This window comes from Lonchura striata, chromosome 3, assembly GCF_046129695.1.
Source record: "Lonchura striata isolate bLonStr1 chromosome 3, bLonStr1.mat, whole genome shotgun sequence".
NCBI classification, from domain to species: Eukaryota; Metazoa; Chordata; class Aves; order Passeriformes; family Estrildidae; genus Lonchura; species Lonchura striata.
The window spans coordinates 75,393,517-75,407,478 of NC_134605.1; the positions used below are offsets into that span (position 1 = coordinate 75,393,517).

At 34.7% G+C, this 13,962-nt stretch overlaps 1 protein-coding gene across 7 annotated transcripts in view; it reads right to left on the minus strand.

Annotated features, from left to right (window-relative positions):
• Positions 1 to 13,962, minus strand: part of FUT9 (fucosyltransferase 9) — a 104,761-nt gene that overhangs the window by 48,658 nt on the left and 42,141 nt on the right. The window contains exon 1 of one of the 7 annotated variants that reach the window (XM_077782301.1): positions 7,798 to 8,544. The exons of 5 other annotated variants lie outside the window; for them this stretch is intronic. The gene's annotated coding sequence lies outside the window, so the exon portion shown is untranslated. Of the gene's footprint in view, positions 1 to 7,797; positions 8,545 to 13,962 lie in introns of those variants that run through there. One more of the 7 variants, XM_077782297.1, reaches the window with a different exon arrangement.

Sequence of the window (13,962 nt, forward strand, 5' to 3'; positions counted from 1 at the left end):
TGTGGCAGCTGTGGGAGGACACAGTCCTGGACAGGAAGGCTTCAGAGGATATTGATGAAAAGAGAGCAAGACCATGAAATGGAAACAAAGTGATAAGGAATCCTGGAGGCATTGATTTATGAGAAAAATGAAAAAGGTAAAAGAAATCTATTGCTAATCAGTGACTGAGGATGAAAGGCAGCAATGGATGTGGGCATGCTTTATAGTCATGCAGGGAAATGTTACTGGAATAATAGAGGTTCTGGGGATTGGCAGCCCAGTTATCTCATTCCAAGATGATCTAAAAGAGCTCAATAGGCTGACTAACATTTAAAAGCAATGGAAATAGAAAAGGCAGTAATTGACTACAGGTGATAGAGACAATAGAACTAGATTTTTAGTTTCAAATTCAGTAGCATACTAATGTCAAAACGGAGCTGGGAAAAAGAATTTGCCATGCTGATTGCTATAGTGGCTGTCCTCAGCCTATATCCTCTTCTTTTCCATGGTTATCCCTATCACACTGGGCAAGGAGAATGTAAGGATCATGTATGTCTGTGGAGCTAAGCAGCTTATGGGGCAGGATATATGTAAGATATTTGTTCAGCCTAAATTCAATGCATGTGGCTGTAGAAAGTATTGAACCTTGCTCTCTCTTAATAGTGACTGACTCATCTGCCATTGTCTGAGGACACATGAATGACCTCTCACCTTAGTGACCACAGGCACATGCCATCCAAATGGAAAGAAAATCTTTTGTTGATCTGAAATACATTCATATTTATATATGAATATAAATGAAATAAAATGAAATACTGAAAAATTTTTCTGGTGTGTTAGTTGATGAAAAGGTTCTAAGACCAGCCTCCAATAGGACACCCCTGAGTTTGCCATATGAATTACAGAATTTGATGGGTACATCTGAAAAGGAAGAAAGCCCAAAATATGTTTACTTTTTTCTCTTTTTGATGGCATGAAAATCCCTGTATACTCTAGTGAAGAAAATAAGTACAGCATGTCTATGAATGTACCTGTCTGCTAAAGATAATCCTGGCTTCAGGATTTCTGGCACTTAAAAAAGCCTATGAGTGGGATTTAGTATATCAGGAAAGAGTGAAAAAAGGTATTATTTGAAGATTCAAACAAGCTTGGTACTGCTTTCAACAAAGGTGGTTTAGATCATGTGTTCTTCTCAAAAAGACCTATTCAGAAGCAAAGAAAATACTGCACTAAATGAGCAGTAAAGGTTACACGAGGGCACCAAAAATGACCATTTAAATTACAATTTATGTTAATTTGAACTAAGAATGGCTTAGCTTTCATGAGCTTTCCAGCTCTCACTGCTAGAATGACTTGTGAATGACCATCTTACATAGATGATTTTGTCTTTAGATAACGAAGATGTATCTCTGTGATAAGTGTTTTTGGTAAGAAATTTTTCTGCCTTGGCAACCAAATAAATAGGTAAGGGCTAATGGCCTATGACTCAGAGTGATTTAAGCAAGCTGGAGGAAACTGGAAGAATGGGCCAGAAGAAAAGTTGCAAATTTCAGTAACAAACGCCAAGTCCTGCACCTGGGAAGAAGACCCCTTGTCATGACTGGGGAACAGGCCTGTGAAAAGGAACTGAAGGTATTGGCAGACAGGAAGCTGAATGGGAGCCATCACTGTGCCTGGCAGGAAAGGCCAGCAGCATCTGGGATCTGGCCAAAGATCAAAGGAAATTATTAACCCCCACTAACTCAGATGACACCCAGACATGTGGTAAGGTACCAGGTCCAGTACATGACTGATAAAGTCAAGTAAATTCAGTGAAGGACCACCAAGATGCTCGGGGGGCTGGAGCATGCCCTGTGAGGAGAACCTGAGGGACTACTGCCTTTGTGCCTGGAGAAGAAGTGGCTTTGGGGACACTTAACAGCTCTTCAAATCTACAAGGTGGTCCCTGAGAAAACTAACCCATGATCCTCTCTAGTGGTACATGGAGAGAGAAAAAGACATGATGGACATAAACTTAAATAAATAGAGAAAATTTTATAATCTGAAGACAGCCAAGCTGGTTAGAGATGTCAAGTAGCCTCTGTCCTTGGAGATTTAGAAGACTCAGCTGGACACAAACCTGAGTACCTGGTCTGGTCTGAGATCTATTTTGAACAGGACAGTGGACTAGAAATGTCGCAAGGTCCATTCCTACCTCCATTACTCTCAGACTCTTACTGAATGAATGACACTGCTAGGTCAGTTGGATGAACTTGATGGTCTAGGCAATTGTAATCTACTGAAGGCTTTAAATGAGAATATAACATTGAAATCAGAGAGGACTGTAGCTAAAAAATTTACTGGAGCACTAGGTTTAAGACCTAATATCAATTCTGTTTAAATGTGTCACAAACTTTGTAAATACTTCAGTACCACCAACTCAAAGGAAAAAAAAAGAGAGTAAGCCAGTTTCTGCTCACAGTTGCAGTGACTTAAGTGTTTGCTTTTTCACATTTTTTCATATGCAAAGATAAGTACATTCAGTGATGTCCCATAACACTAACAAATAAAATATAATGATTCAGTGCTCAACCAAGGGAAAATTAACTGCACCTGGAATTCATATAGCTGTCTTCTTGTTTACCTGTATGATTTAAAAAATCTATAAAAATCCCCAAACAAAAAAATCTTAGCAATAAGAAAAAAACCTCATAAAATATTTTTAATGGATTGAACCCTAGAACAAGAGTAATTCAATTAATTCAATTTATTATTTAATCAGGGAATGCAGAATTCTGGGTATGCTACCAAAACATTTTAAAAAGCAAATTAATAATGCCCAAGTGACTGACAATACAGCAGCACTATCCTTAGGCTTCATTTTGAATTTAATTTATTTAATCCAAAAAGCCGAGACACGCAGCAAGCAAGTCTTTTCCACTTTAAGTAAAGATTTAGAGGTAAAGAAACTACATACTACAGAAACTATTAACTTATTTATACTTTATTTGCCATTCAAAAATTATTTAAAATAGAAAGACATCAATTTTGTCCTATAATTACCTTTGTCAAAGTCACCAATTTTATACCTAGCTGACTGATTTTTTTCCTGATTATATTATCTGCTGAAAAAATACTATGTTTGAAATGAAAGGCACTTATGGTATACCTATAAAATTCATTTTTAAAATCTGTACACACTATCTATATTAATATATATTATTATTAAATAACAAATATCATAAAGTTTTTATGAATTGTATTAATTTGGAGTGGATGCATGTTTCCATTTATCTTTGTTGTGCTGGATCACAAGTGTCCATACCATTAATAAACATGTTTAAAATTATCTTTTTTGTCTATTAATTTTCCTTTCACTTTGTGAATACTTCCTTTGTGTCTTCCTTCTTCCTTCTACCTTTTGGAATTTATCCAAGTTATCTCTATGTTTGAACTACATATTTCTTCTCTAATTATTCTGTAACTCCCTGCTTCCTTCTCTTTCCTTGTTACACATTTGTCTACCTTTTATTCCAATCCATGACTAGACATTTGTTACTCTTAAAAGAGGACCTCATGGAATCTGTAATGAGACATATTAGCATGGGGCAGAAACACACAACCCATGGAAAGAGGAATGGAAAAAAATCAGTATGGGAGGGAGGCAATCCTCACTATGCCTTAGATACCAGGAGTCTAAGAGTGTTAGATGAAAGAGCAGTGCAATTAAACACCATCAGCAAAGAGCAGCTGTTGTGGTGTTCAAGTTAAAGACAAGGAGGAGAAAGGCAATGTCATATTGCAACAGAAAAGTTACATATATATACATATACATGCACTCTCATTGCTGTTATATTTCCCTGCTTTGTGTTTCTGTTTTCAGAGCTGGAAAATCTCTATTATTCCTTTCAATGTATTTTGATAGCAGAATCATCTTTTTAAACACTGTCTCCATTAACAACTGTATGCTTTCACCACAGTCTGCATAATGAAGAAACTACTGTGACTACCCTAAAGTAATGAGAAATGAGCAAATTAAATTGGCTGTGGAAGATGTTAAAAATTTCTAACTAGGGAATGCATCCTCTTGAAATATGAAATCATAAAAGTACACAAGTCAGAGCACTGCTTAGTTTCATTCTAAGAACAAGGCTGTAATTTTTTGCAAGTTACACAAAAAGCCAGATATCAAATTATCTTCAGAAGTCATACTAAAACTGTAATTCTGGAATTATATTCAAATACAAAAATATATATGCTTTCTCAGAAGAGTTATGTATGTATGTATATGTACGTGTGTCTATATATATATATATATATATATGTATATATATATATACACATACATATATATATAATTACAGCAGAAGAGTTTTCCCCTGGACTGTAAAATGACAAAAGGTGTCACTTCTCTGAGACTGAAACTAATTTTGTATCACATAAAAGAATAAAAGATGGCAACATCTATTTTTTTTAAAGGTGAGAAGTTTCCCAACTATATAACTTGGGATTAAAAAAAAAATCTATCAAGAAATCAAGGATAATGTGCATAAATGTCACAAATAATGAAGGTATTTTGACAGAAAAATATAAAAAAGTACTAATATTTAATCAGTTTAGCAAGAACTGATTTTTTTCTAGGGAGTGTGAAAAAAAAAATACTTTTTATTATGACTTAAAGTACTTATAGGTCACATATAAAATATTATAGAAATACTTTATGCTTTCTCTTGAAAACATTGAAATAAACCAAGTTAGAAAAACACAGATTTTATTGGTCTTCATAAATCACCATTTGTGATTTGTCTCAGACTGGTGGTTTCTAAAATAGTGACCTTCTGTAATTTTAAAACAAGGGGTGTCTTTCAAGTTTGATGTTCAGGCAAAAAGATTTGAATCTTTGTGCCAATTTTTTAGAATAGGTGGTAATGCCCTACTGCCATGGGTGTAATATAAACTCATATGTCGGATGGTCTTGTACTAGCCCAGCTCCCCAGGAGAATTTGGGATCGTGCTTCCACAAAAATAAAGTGACAGGGACATATCTGAAAGAAAGAAATACTGCCCAATACCGGCAGACTGTTTAGTCCATATGATACTGAATTTTCACAATGGGAATATAATTTGGTTTTAAAAGAGAACAATATGAGAGGGTGTGGGATAATATACCATGAACATAAAGCTTTTTAAACATAAAATTCTCAGAATAATGAGAAAGTTGCAGCTCAGAATAGAGAAACAAAATTCAGCTCCACAGAGACATTTGCAAACAAGTGCCCTGCACAGAAGACCTTAATCATATATGCTGTTCAGCTCTTGTTTTTAAGACATCTAAGTCATCTTTTCCTTTGTTCATTCATTAATATTATATGAACATCTTTAAAGAAGAGGAAGATGAGCCATCAGTGTGTACTGTCATAAACAAATTATCCCAGACTCTCAATAGTTTCTTCACTTCCAGTTTGTGCATGGGGTTCTGGATATCTGACAGGGGCTACTGCTGATGTGATGGCCCAAAATATCTCAATTTCCCTTTCCTTTAATGTGTTTCTTCCCTCAAAGTCACTGGGGATAACATGAACTTTTGGCAGTGCAGGGGAGGAGGGGGCAGGTCCTGTCCTGAATAAGAGATTTTGGTAGATACACTCCAGTGATGATCCATGCTAATAAAAAGCAGGCAAAGAGTTAGGAAAGACACATTTGTTGTGTGACCCAGCACATACTTTCCTAAAATGGAAATTACTCCTTGAAATTGTATTTTGGAGTATGTGCAGGCACCGATGTTTTGATTAGAATTATGAGATCCCAAAAGGGAAGATTCTCCATGAGATGAAGCAGTACTTCAAAAATGCTTTTAGATTTTGAATTGTTTTCTTGGAGTTCAATGCTAAAATTCTCACTGTGGCCTCTGAAGTACCATAATTTGCATCTTCTTTTCTAAGATCACATGCCATTTTCCAGATAAAATGCTACTATACCTGCAACTGTATAGATGACCTTGCAATGATGTAATTTTTTTTCCCCCCACTTTTTAGGATGCTGCTTTCATTATTCATAGCACATTCAAAAGTACAGTGAAATCACATTTTTTGTGATTTATATTTATCATGCTTTTATGCAATCATCCCTTTGTTTTCATGCCTGTGTTTCAGTGATTGTCAGTGTGTACATTTATTCCACCATTAGCAGAAAATATTTCTCTTTAGAAGTAAATCCTTATCTTATTTTTAACCTATTAATATAATATTTGATAACTCTTTCTTTGTATAGTTCAAAGCCTGAATATAGTTTCTTTTTTTCTTTGCTACCTATTCTCTAGACTGAAAATATTAACTGATACTTTCTCCAAGTAGTCAATAAGTGTTATTAAACTATTTAATGAGTGAAAATTATTTTGAAATACATCCTTACCATGATATTTATGAGAGGAATTCAAATGAGTGAAAATGCATTTTTGCCTTTGTAAGCTAAAATATATTTGTGTTTCCAATTGCAAAAACTTAATTAATATTGTATTTTGATTCTCAATAATGATCAAATATTTGTGCTGAACCACAAAGATCCTTATCCAAAGAAAATATACCAAATTCTACTACATGTAACATAATGAATATAAGACTCAGGAATGAAGGCAGAAGGACAGTACAGTAAGAGCAAAGGAGTTCCATGCATAACAGGATTATATTTTATCACAACTATGCTAATATTTGGAAGGACAGATCCAAGTCAGGATTATTTATTATGCTATCTAGATAAATAGATGCAACATATCTAAGTAGATAAATGGCTGATGAGATTCTTGCAGACATCACAGAAGAATAGGCTGGTCAGAATAGATTTAAAGAAAATAGTAGGAACCCTGTAGGTGTTTTAGAATGATGTAAAAGAAGATAATAAAGGAAAGAAGAAGTCATGGGAGAAAGGAGAAGAATTTAAGGGTAAAGCACCTACCTTGAAGCAGTTGAGGTGCCTGCAGAGTGTGCCAGCAGAACCACCACTACAACCTGCACCTGAAGGATTGGCTGGTAGAATGGACAGTGTACCCATGGGCATAATCCCAATGGCAGTGTAAAAGAGCACAAACCTTGGCAATGGCAAAGAGGAATCAGAACTGAAGGAGTAATTTATTTATATACAGTGACAAGCACTCGTAGGTTTTTAATCTGTATGACAAAAACAGAAACAAAAAAATGGTGCAAAGACACAGCATTATTGAATTTTCATGTTTTAAGAAGACAGCTGTGTCAAGGCAAATAGCTCCTGGAGAAGATACAGTTTATTTCCAAACATATTGTTCTCTATAGTTAAAGTGTGCTGTCATATAGATACTCTGTACAGCTCTATGTAGTGACTTGGAACTGTGCTTCACTTTCAGACTGATTATTGAGGTTTTTTACAGAAATGGTTTACTGGGAATGGAATGAAATTGTCCCCTAAGAGCAGACATAAGTGACTGCCTATATGATGAAGACAAAATAGTGCCTGAAATAATGTTTGATCTGAGCATTCTTATTCTAAAGCAAAACATTGCAAGAATACACAAATCTTGCAATGCATTTATGCTGTCATGTATGAGTAGTTTTTAGTGTATGGAATCTTTACAACTGCACAACTGTAATATTCAATTTCAAGTAATTTACCTTTTTTTTTTTAAACAGGACAGTAACCTAAAAAGTACACAAAGAAAAGACTTTATCTAGGCCAGTCCTATTTCCTGTGTTCTTTCAGGTCAAAAACCTGATCTTGTGAAGTCAACAAAACATTTTCATACCCATCCAGACTCTGGAATAAACTCCTCTTTGCTGCTATAATTGCTATAATGAGGATGAATTTATTCACCTGCTCAGTGAATCCCAGGTGTGCAGTGAGTGCCTGATCTCTGTCCCAGCCTTTCTGTGGACCTGCCCCAAAAGTTTGGTTCCAGCAAGTAAGACCTGTTAATTGAAATAACACTGTTAAATAATCTGAGAGCAAATTCTCATTTTTTTTTTAAAGGCCCATAATTCTATTTCATCATTAAGTCAAATTCTGGACCACAACATGTCACAGGGACTGAGCAATTTACTGAGCACCTAATTAGTGAGTGTAAATTTTCTTGAGTGCCTCAATAATGAGTATAAACAAGTAAAGGTGTATCCAGAAAGAGGTTCAATTTAAGATGAGGTTTATGAATTTAATATTGGTCTCTTGGCCAATTTACATGTGGGTAATTCCTATCTATATTGCTTTTGCAATTCAGCTGGAAAAGATAGGTTTCTTTTTTCACCTTTTAACACCTCTAGTTTGCAGCCATGTGTCATCTATCTGTTGCTGCATTTTGACTCCAAAATGATCTTTTATTTTTGTGGCTTCATTTAACTTACTGCTCATTAAATAAGGTGCCACTCCTTCATCTTCAATTCACATCTGTAAATTTATTCACATTTATGTTCTTTACTTATTAGGGCTATTCATTCATAAGAGTAAAATTACAAAAATAACCTTTGTAATGTAAAGCACCTACAGATTAATGTTCATTCTATAGCTAGGCAATCTCTTGCCTCTTTTTAACCAGTGTTATAGGGCTTAGAGAAAGATTCTATAAACTCACTCTTTTTTTTTTTTTTTTAATAATATATATGATTTTCTCAGTTAGGTGTTTTGTCCAGATCTCACAGAGACTTGTTTAAGCCTCAAAACATAAAAACATAAAGCCTCAAGACTTTTCATAATGTTTCTAAGCAGCAATGGTAATGCCAGTCTGGGAATCTCAGGATTGTTCTCACTATATTTTCACTATATTATATCTTGTGTAACCACTCAGAAGTCTGCTAAGTTAGTATAGAAACATCAGAGCCTTGCTGGTTTATGTCTTTTTTTTTTTTTTTTTTTTTTTTTTTTTTAAGGTGAGGGGAGAAGAAAACCTCTTTAGACTTTTAATTTTGGACCAAAATCAAAATCCTATAGCCTAACAGACACTAAGCTAAATGCCTACTAAATTCTGGGCATTGGATGAAATATCAGATATTACTTCCATTTGGCTTCGAATACAAAATATATGTTTTGAACTTAAAATAAGAGGAGTTCCTTTATAATGTGTATTATTAGAAATTATTTTAGACTTGTTGTCAAACAGGCTCACTTAACTATTCAAAAAGCCTTGCAGTTTTCATTCTGCATCAAGAGAAATGGCTTGAACACCGAAAGGGTCAGGCAGAGAGGGAAGTGCATTAGTTGAACATGCCAAAGGGTAACCAACAGAGAGAGAAACCACTCATCCTTTAAAATTAAATTGCAGTGTGTGTGTGTGTGTGTGCTGTATATTCTATATTCAGTGCTATTCTTTTTACTGTTATTGAAGCTCTTTTCCAGTTCAGAGCCAACAGCTATAAGTGTAACTGATCTGGATTAATTTACACTCATTTTGTAACAATTATTTTGACAAATGAATTTTTTGTTAAAAAAATCCATTTCAGCATATAATTATCAGCCACAACTTTCTCCTGCAATATTGCCAGTAAATTTCAAATAAACTAGATGCCTGAGAAATAAATAGAATTTAGGTTCTAAATAGTTATAATACAAGTTCTACATCTGTAAAACTGAGATCAATACTTCAGAGGCTGTGGAATGCTCTAGTTGTATGAATATGATGTGAATAAAGCTATTGCCATGACAGATGAATTAAAATGCATTATTTATGATTTCATTTCTGTCTCATTTAAATCTTTGTCTTATTCTGATGTCTAAGTTAAATTCTCCTTATTTTCCCCTGTTACTAACTGACACAGCCTGCAGAATTGCTTTTAGGAAGGCAGATCTTTTGCTTCAGTAGACATGGTAAATTCCTAGTGTTGAAATAACCAATTTGTTTAAGAACTTCAGTTTCTGAACTGATCTCTTATGCTTGAGATATACTCTTTCTAAATGTGTGTACTGATAAAAGACATGAAAATGAAACCCAAGTACATGTGCTGGTAGGTACCATTTATTATGAAAATGCACTTTGAGTTTGAATGTGAGATACTAGAATGTGTTCATAATTCTCCATTTTTGGGTATTTTCTGAGGCCTTGAGCTCTGTATAAATTCCACAATATTTGGATTGGTAAGTATCAGAGCTAAAGGTCATGAAGATATGAAGGTCCATGAGGTTCTGTTTCTATGCTGTGCTCTGCCATGCTGGGCTATGCTGAAAGCATAACTTTGTTTTGGATGCTGTCTGTTGCTAGTCCTGGTAGATAAACATGCTGTCCTTACACACTATCTCAGCAGCAGGGATGTCCAGAGGAATGAGCTCTAAATTTAGTATAGGAGATTAATGAAAGCAGCTGATGGACTGGACTAGTATTTCTTATGTTAGAATAATGTTTGTCAGTGCACATGTAAACATACATCTATGGCTTCACCAAAGTCTTATGTAAGGATACGGTAGTGTTGCAACAACTTTGAAAGACAGCTGCTGACTGTTGGGTGTGTATAAATGCTAAGTCCTAAAATAACATTAGTCAAGACTTTATGTATTTTGTCTCATTTTTTTTAAATTATGAGCTGTGACTGATCAGTAATACTTAGAATTTTGTTATCTGTGACTGAAAAATCAAAACAGCATAAAATAAATTTTTACTTCCTGTTCACAATAAAATTGGTGTAAATATTTACAGGGAGAAGAAAAAACCCTGTATTTCAAAACTAAAAAATGTTTTGCTCTTGAAACAAAGCAGGAAGCTCTTTGGAGCAGATTTGGATTCAATATTTTTATATAAGAAAATCGTGAGTTTTCAGAAGCAAAATTGGGGAAGCAAGATATTAAATATTTTTTTTTGTTTTGTTTTTCAATAAGTGCTCTGCAATCTGTAATGAAAATTCTGGTCAGAGCCATGAGCATGACCAGATTCCTCCTGTGTAAATGATCTTTAACCTGGGATTGGAGAGAGCTAAGGTCAGATACTGAAGCCCAGTTCAAGTATTTGATTAAAGAAAGATGGCTGATGGCCATGAATTTAGGGTCACACTTATAGATTAAAACCCAAGCCGGAGCCTGAGGATAACTTATGCCACATGTCCATGGACAAACCTCTTTCTCGTGAAGTGGGGCAGATTTATTGATACTGCTGGCTGAATTCTATGTATTCTGCCAGTCTCCAAACCATGTTTCAACATTTCTTAGTTCCAGAGAAAATTAAGGCAGGGAACATACTAAAAACTAACCAATGTAAGATGATGATAATGACTTGTTTGTTTAGCTAATGCTGATGTAGCCTTAGTGTCCTGCATTCCAGTCTTCCCTTCATTTTCAGGGCTATAATTTTCAGAAGTTCAGCAAAATGTAAATATTTCCACTCAATAGAAAAGGGCATGAGATGATCAGCTCAACCTTTCATTACAATCACTCTAAATCCCTGAGTACAAAGGTACTGGCAACAGAGCATCTGAAGCAGGTGAGAAGAATTGTTATGTTCATTTTGACCGCAGTAAAGTCAGTACTGAGAAAGGTCTCAGCTTAGTTTTTCACAGAAGTTATAGAGAAATCTGTAGCAAGTCATCCAACATCTATGTGACTCACCCCTCTCCTTTATTTAGTGGTCTTACTATGATGCTTTAAATAGCAGAGAATACCCCAAGGTGGTTTTCCTTTCATAATTTGCAGTGATGGTTACTCAGGCACTTGGCTAACATGGATGTTGCCTCTCTTATGCTTCCCATTCCAGAGCTTGCTTGTTGGAGCAGGGAACCTCTACAGATGGCTACCCTACAGCGCTGGGAAGCAAATGCTATTTTCTTCTTTGAGTATAAGTGTCTTCAAAACCAAGCACTTAGGACTGAAAGAACTTTAAGTTTTAAGCTTATAAGGCCTTTAAGGTTTAAAGTGATGCTTAAGTTATAAATTTTAAGCTTTTATATAGCTATATAAAATAATTATATTTTCTTTTTCTAGTTTTTCTTTTTTTTTTCTTCTGAGAGGAATTTGTTTTGATCTTTTTTACACATTCAGTAAATATGAATTTACTTTCTTACATTCAGTAAGTTAAACAAATTTCAGGCTTTAAATTTCTTGACATACTTGCTAGCAACAGCTCTCAGAAGCTATCTCTTTGATTCTACTTTTCTTCCCAAATCTTTATTGCAGATGCTAAGTATCATTACAACTGCCAGTGAAACTTAGACCAAATTCAGAATAATTAATCAGATAATATTCTCAAGCTTATTTTTTAAAATTTAGTCCTTCAGAATTTGAACTATATGGGTTCAAAATCAACCAGAACAAAGACAACATTTTTCTGTAGCTTTTTTTTTTTTCCAGTACACATTATGGAATTTACAATTAAATGAAGGCAAAATAATGGTATTCAACCTTTCATGGAGTTTTATCCATTCTTTCCATATACAAATGATGAGCTATATCTTACTGTAGCATTTTAAAGGCATATCACTCTACATAGACAGGTACAGCACAGAGGGATACAATGCTTTGTAATCCTTAGAAGAAAACCTGTCATTTTATATGATAGCTAAGCATATTAGGAATCATTTAATTTACATGCCGATACAGTGACACAAAAAAAAGCTGTAGCATTTTATCTGCACTTCTATAAATCTGAATTGTCAGTTCTTTTAAATGGATAGGATTTTGATGGGATTGTAATAACTGTACATCATGATAAGAAACTAAACCCTTCCACAGAAACCCCATAAATATACAAGAACCTTTTACCCAGCTGTTTGAGAAACATTTTTGTAAGGTACAAAACATGAAAAGGCATCAACATAGAGGCTTCATCCAGACACTCAATTTTTGAAACAAAGTATTTGAATGAGATTGGGACAGGAAGCCTTCCCCACCCAAAACCATGATGTCACAGACAGCTATGAGATATTCCTTCCATCCTCTTGTCTCCTTTTTCTCTCAGGATCATGGAACTATTTCTATATCCATATCTATATATCTGTATCTATCTATACATAATTTATCTTCCACTAGCATCTTGTCACAGTCCTCTGCACTCAATAGGAGAAATTGATTTTCATCATGAAAACAAAATGAAGGTTCCTCATAAGTAGTATTCAGAATTTATTCATATTTTTAAGCCATGTACTTTCCTTGAACACCATGTAGTACATATTTTTGACAAGAAAATTGTTTTCTAGTAAATGTCTCAAAGAAAGTTCAGTTATTTCTGAGCACACAACCTAGTGTACACAGAATAGTTAAAGAAGACAAGAGAATTCATTAGCATTCTAGTGACCTTCTAGACAGACTGCATAGGAATCCTGAAGGTTAATTTAGAGGTAAATTAATTAAGATAGCACATAATTAATAGCACAAAAGAATTAAGACAGCAAATTTTCAGGACAGTGACAGGACAAGGGACAGTGGGCACAAATTGAGACACAGGAATCTCCATCTGAATATGGCAAAAAACTTTATTTTGGGGTTGATGGAATTGCCAAAAGAAGTTATAGAGTCTCCTCTGGAATTATTCAAAATTTGTCTGGCTGTGATCCTGTGCAACCTACTTCAGCAGATGGATTGGACCAGATGATCTCCAGAAGCGCCTTCCAGCCCTAACCATTCTGCAATTCTGTCACTGTGATAATACACAATATCAGACTGTGGTCTTTCCAGAATTTTTATGTCTGAACAAGGCATTAGTTCTTAAGTTTGTTCTTTAAAAAAAAAAAGTACTTATCTGTGTCACATTATATGCAAAATATTTAGGAAAGCAAAGAAGAATGAATTTCTAATGCACTTTCATTCCTGCTGAGTTATATCACTCAATCATCAGGTTTTTTCTGCCATCTTTTCCTTAATCATAAATAAATGCCAAGGTGTAAATGATTAATTAGTCCAAAGCTGGCCAGGGGAAGCAGGGAGAAAATACGAGAAATGCTATTCAGATGGAAAGGAGGTATTCAGGTCAGAAAAGGGGTAAAATAGAGCAGTGATGAAAATTACCGTAAGGACAGCCATTGTTTACATACGTGAAAACGCCACTCTCATTTGAGTACTTCCATCATTCCATGA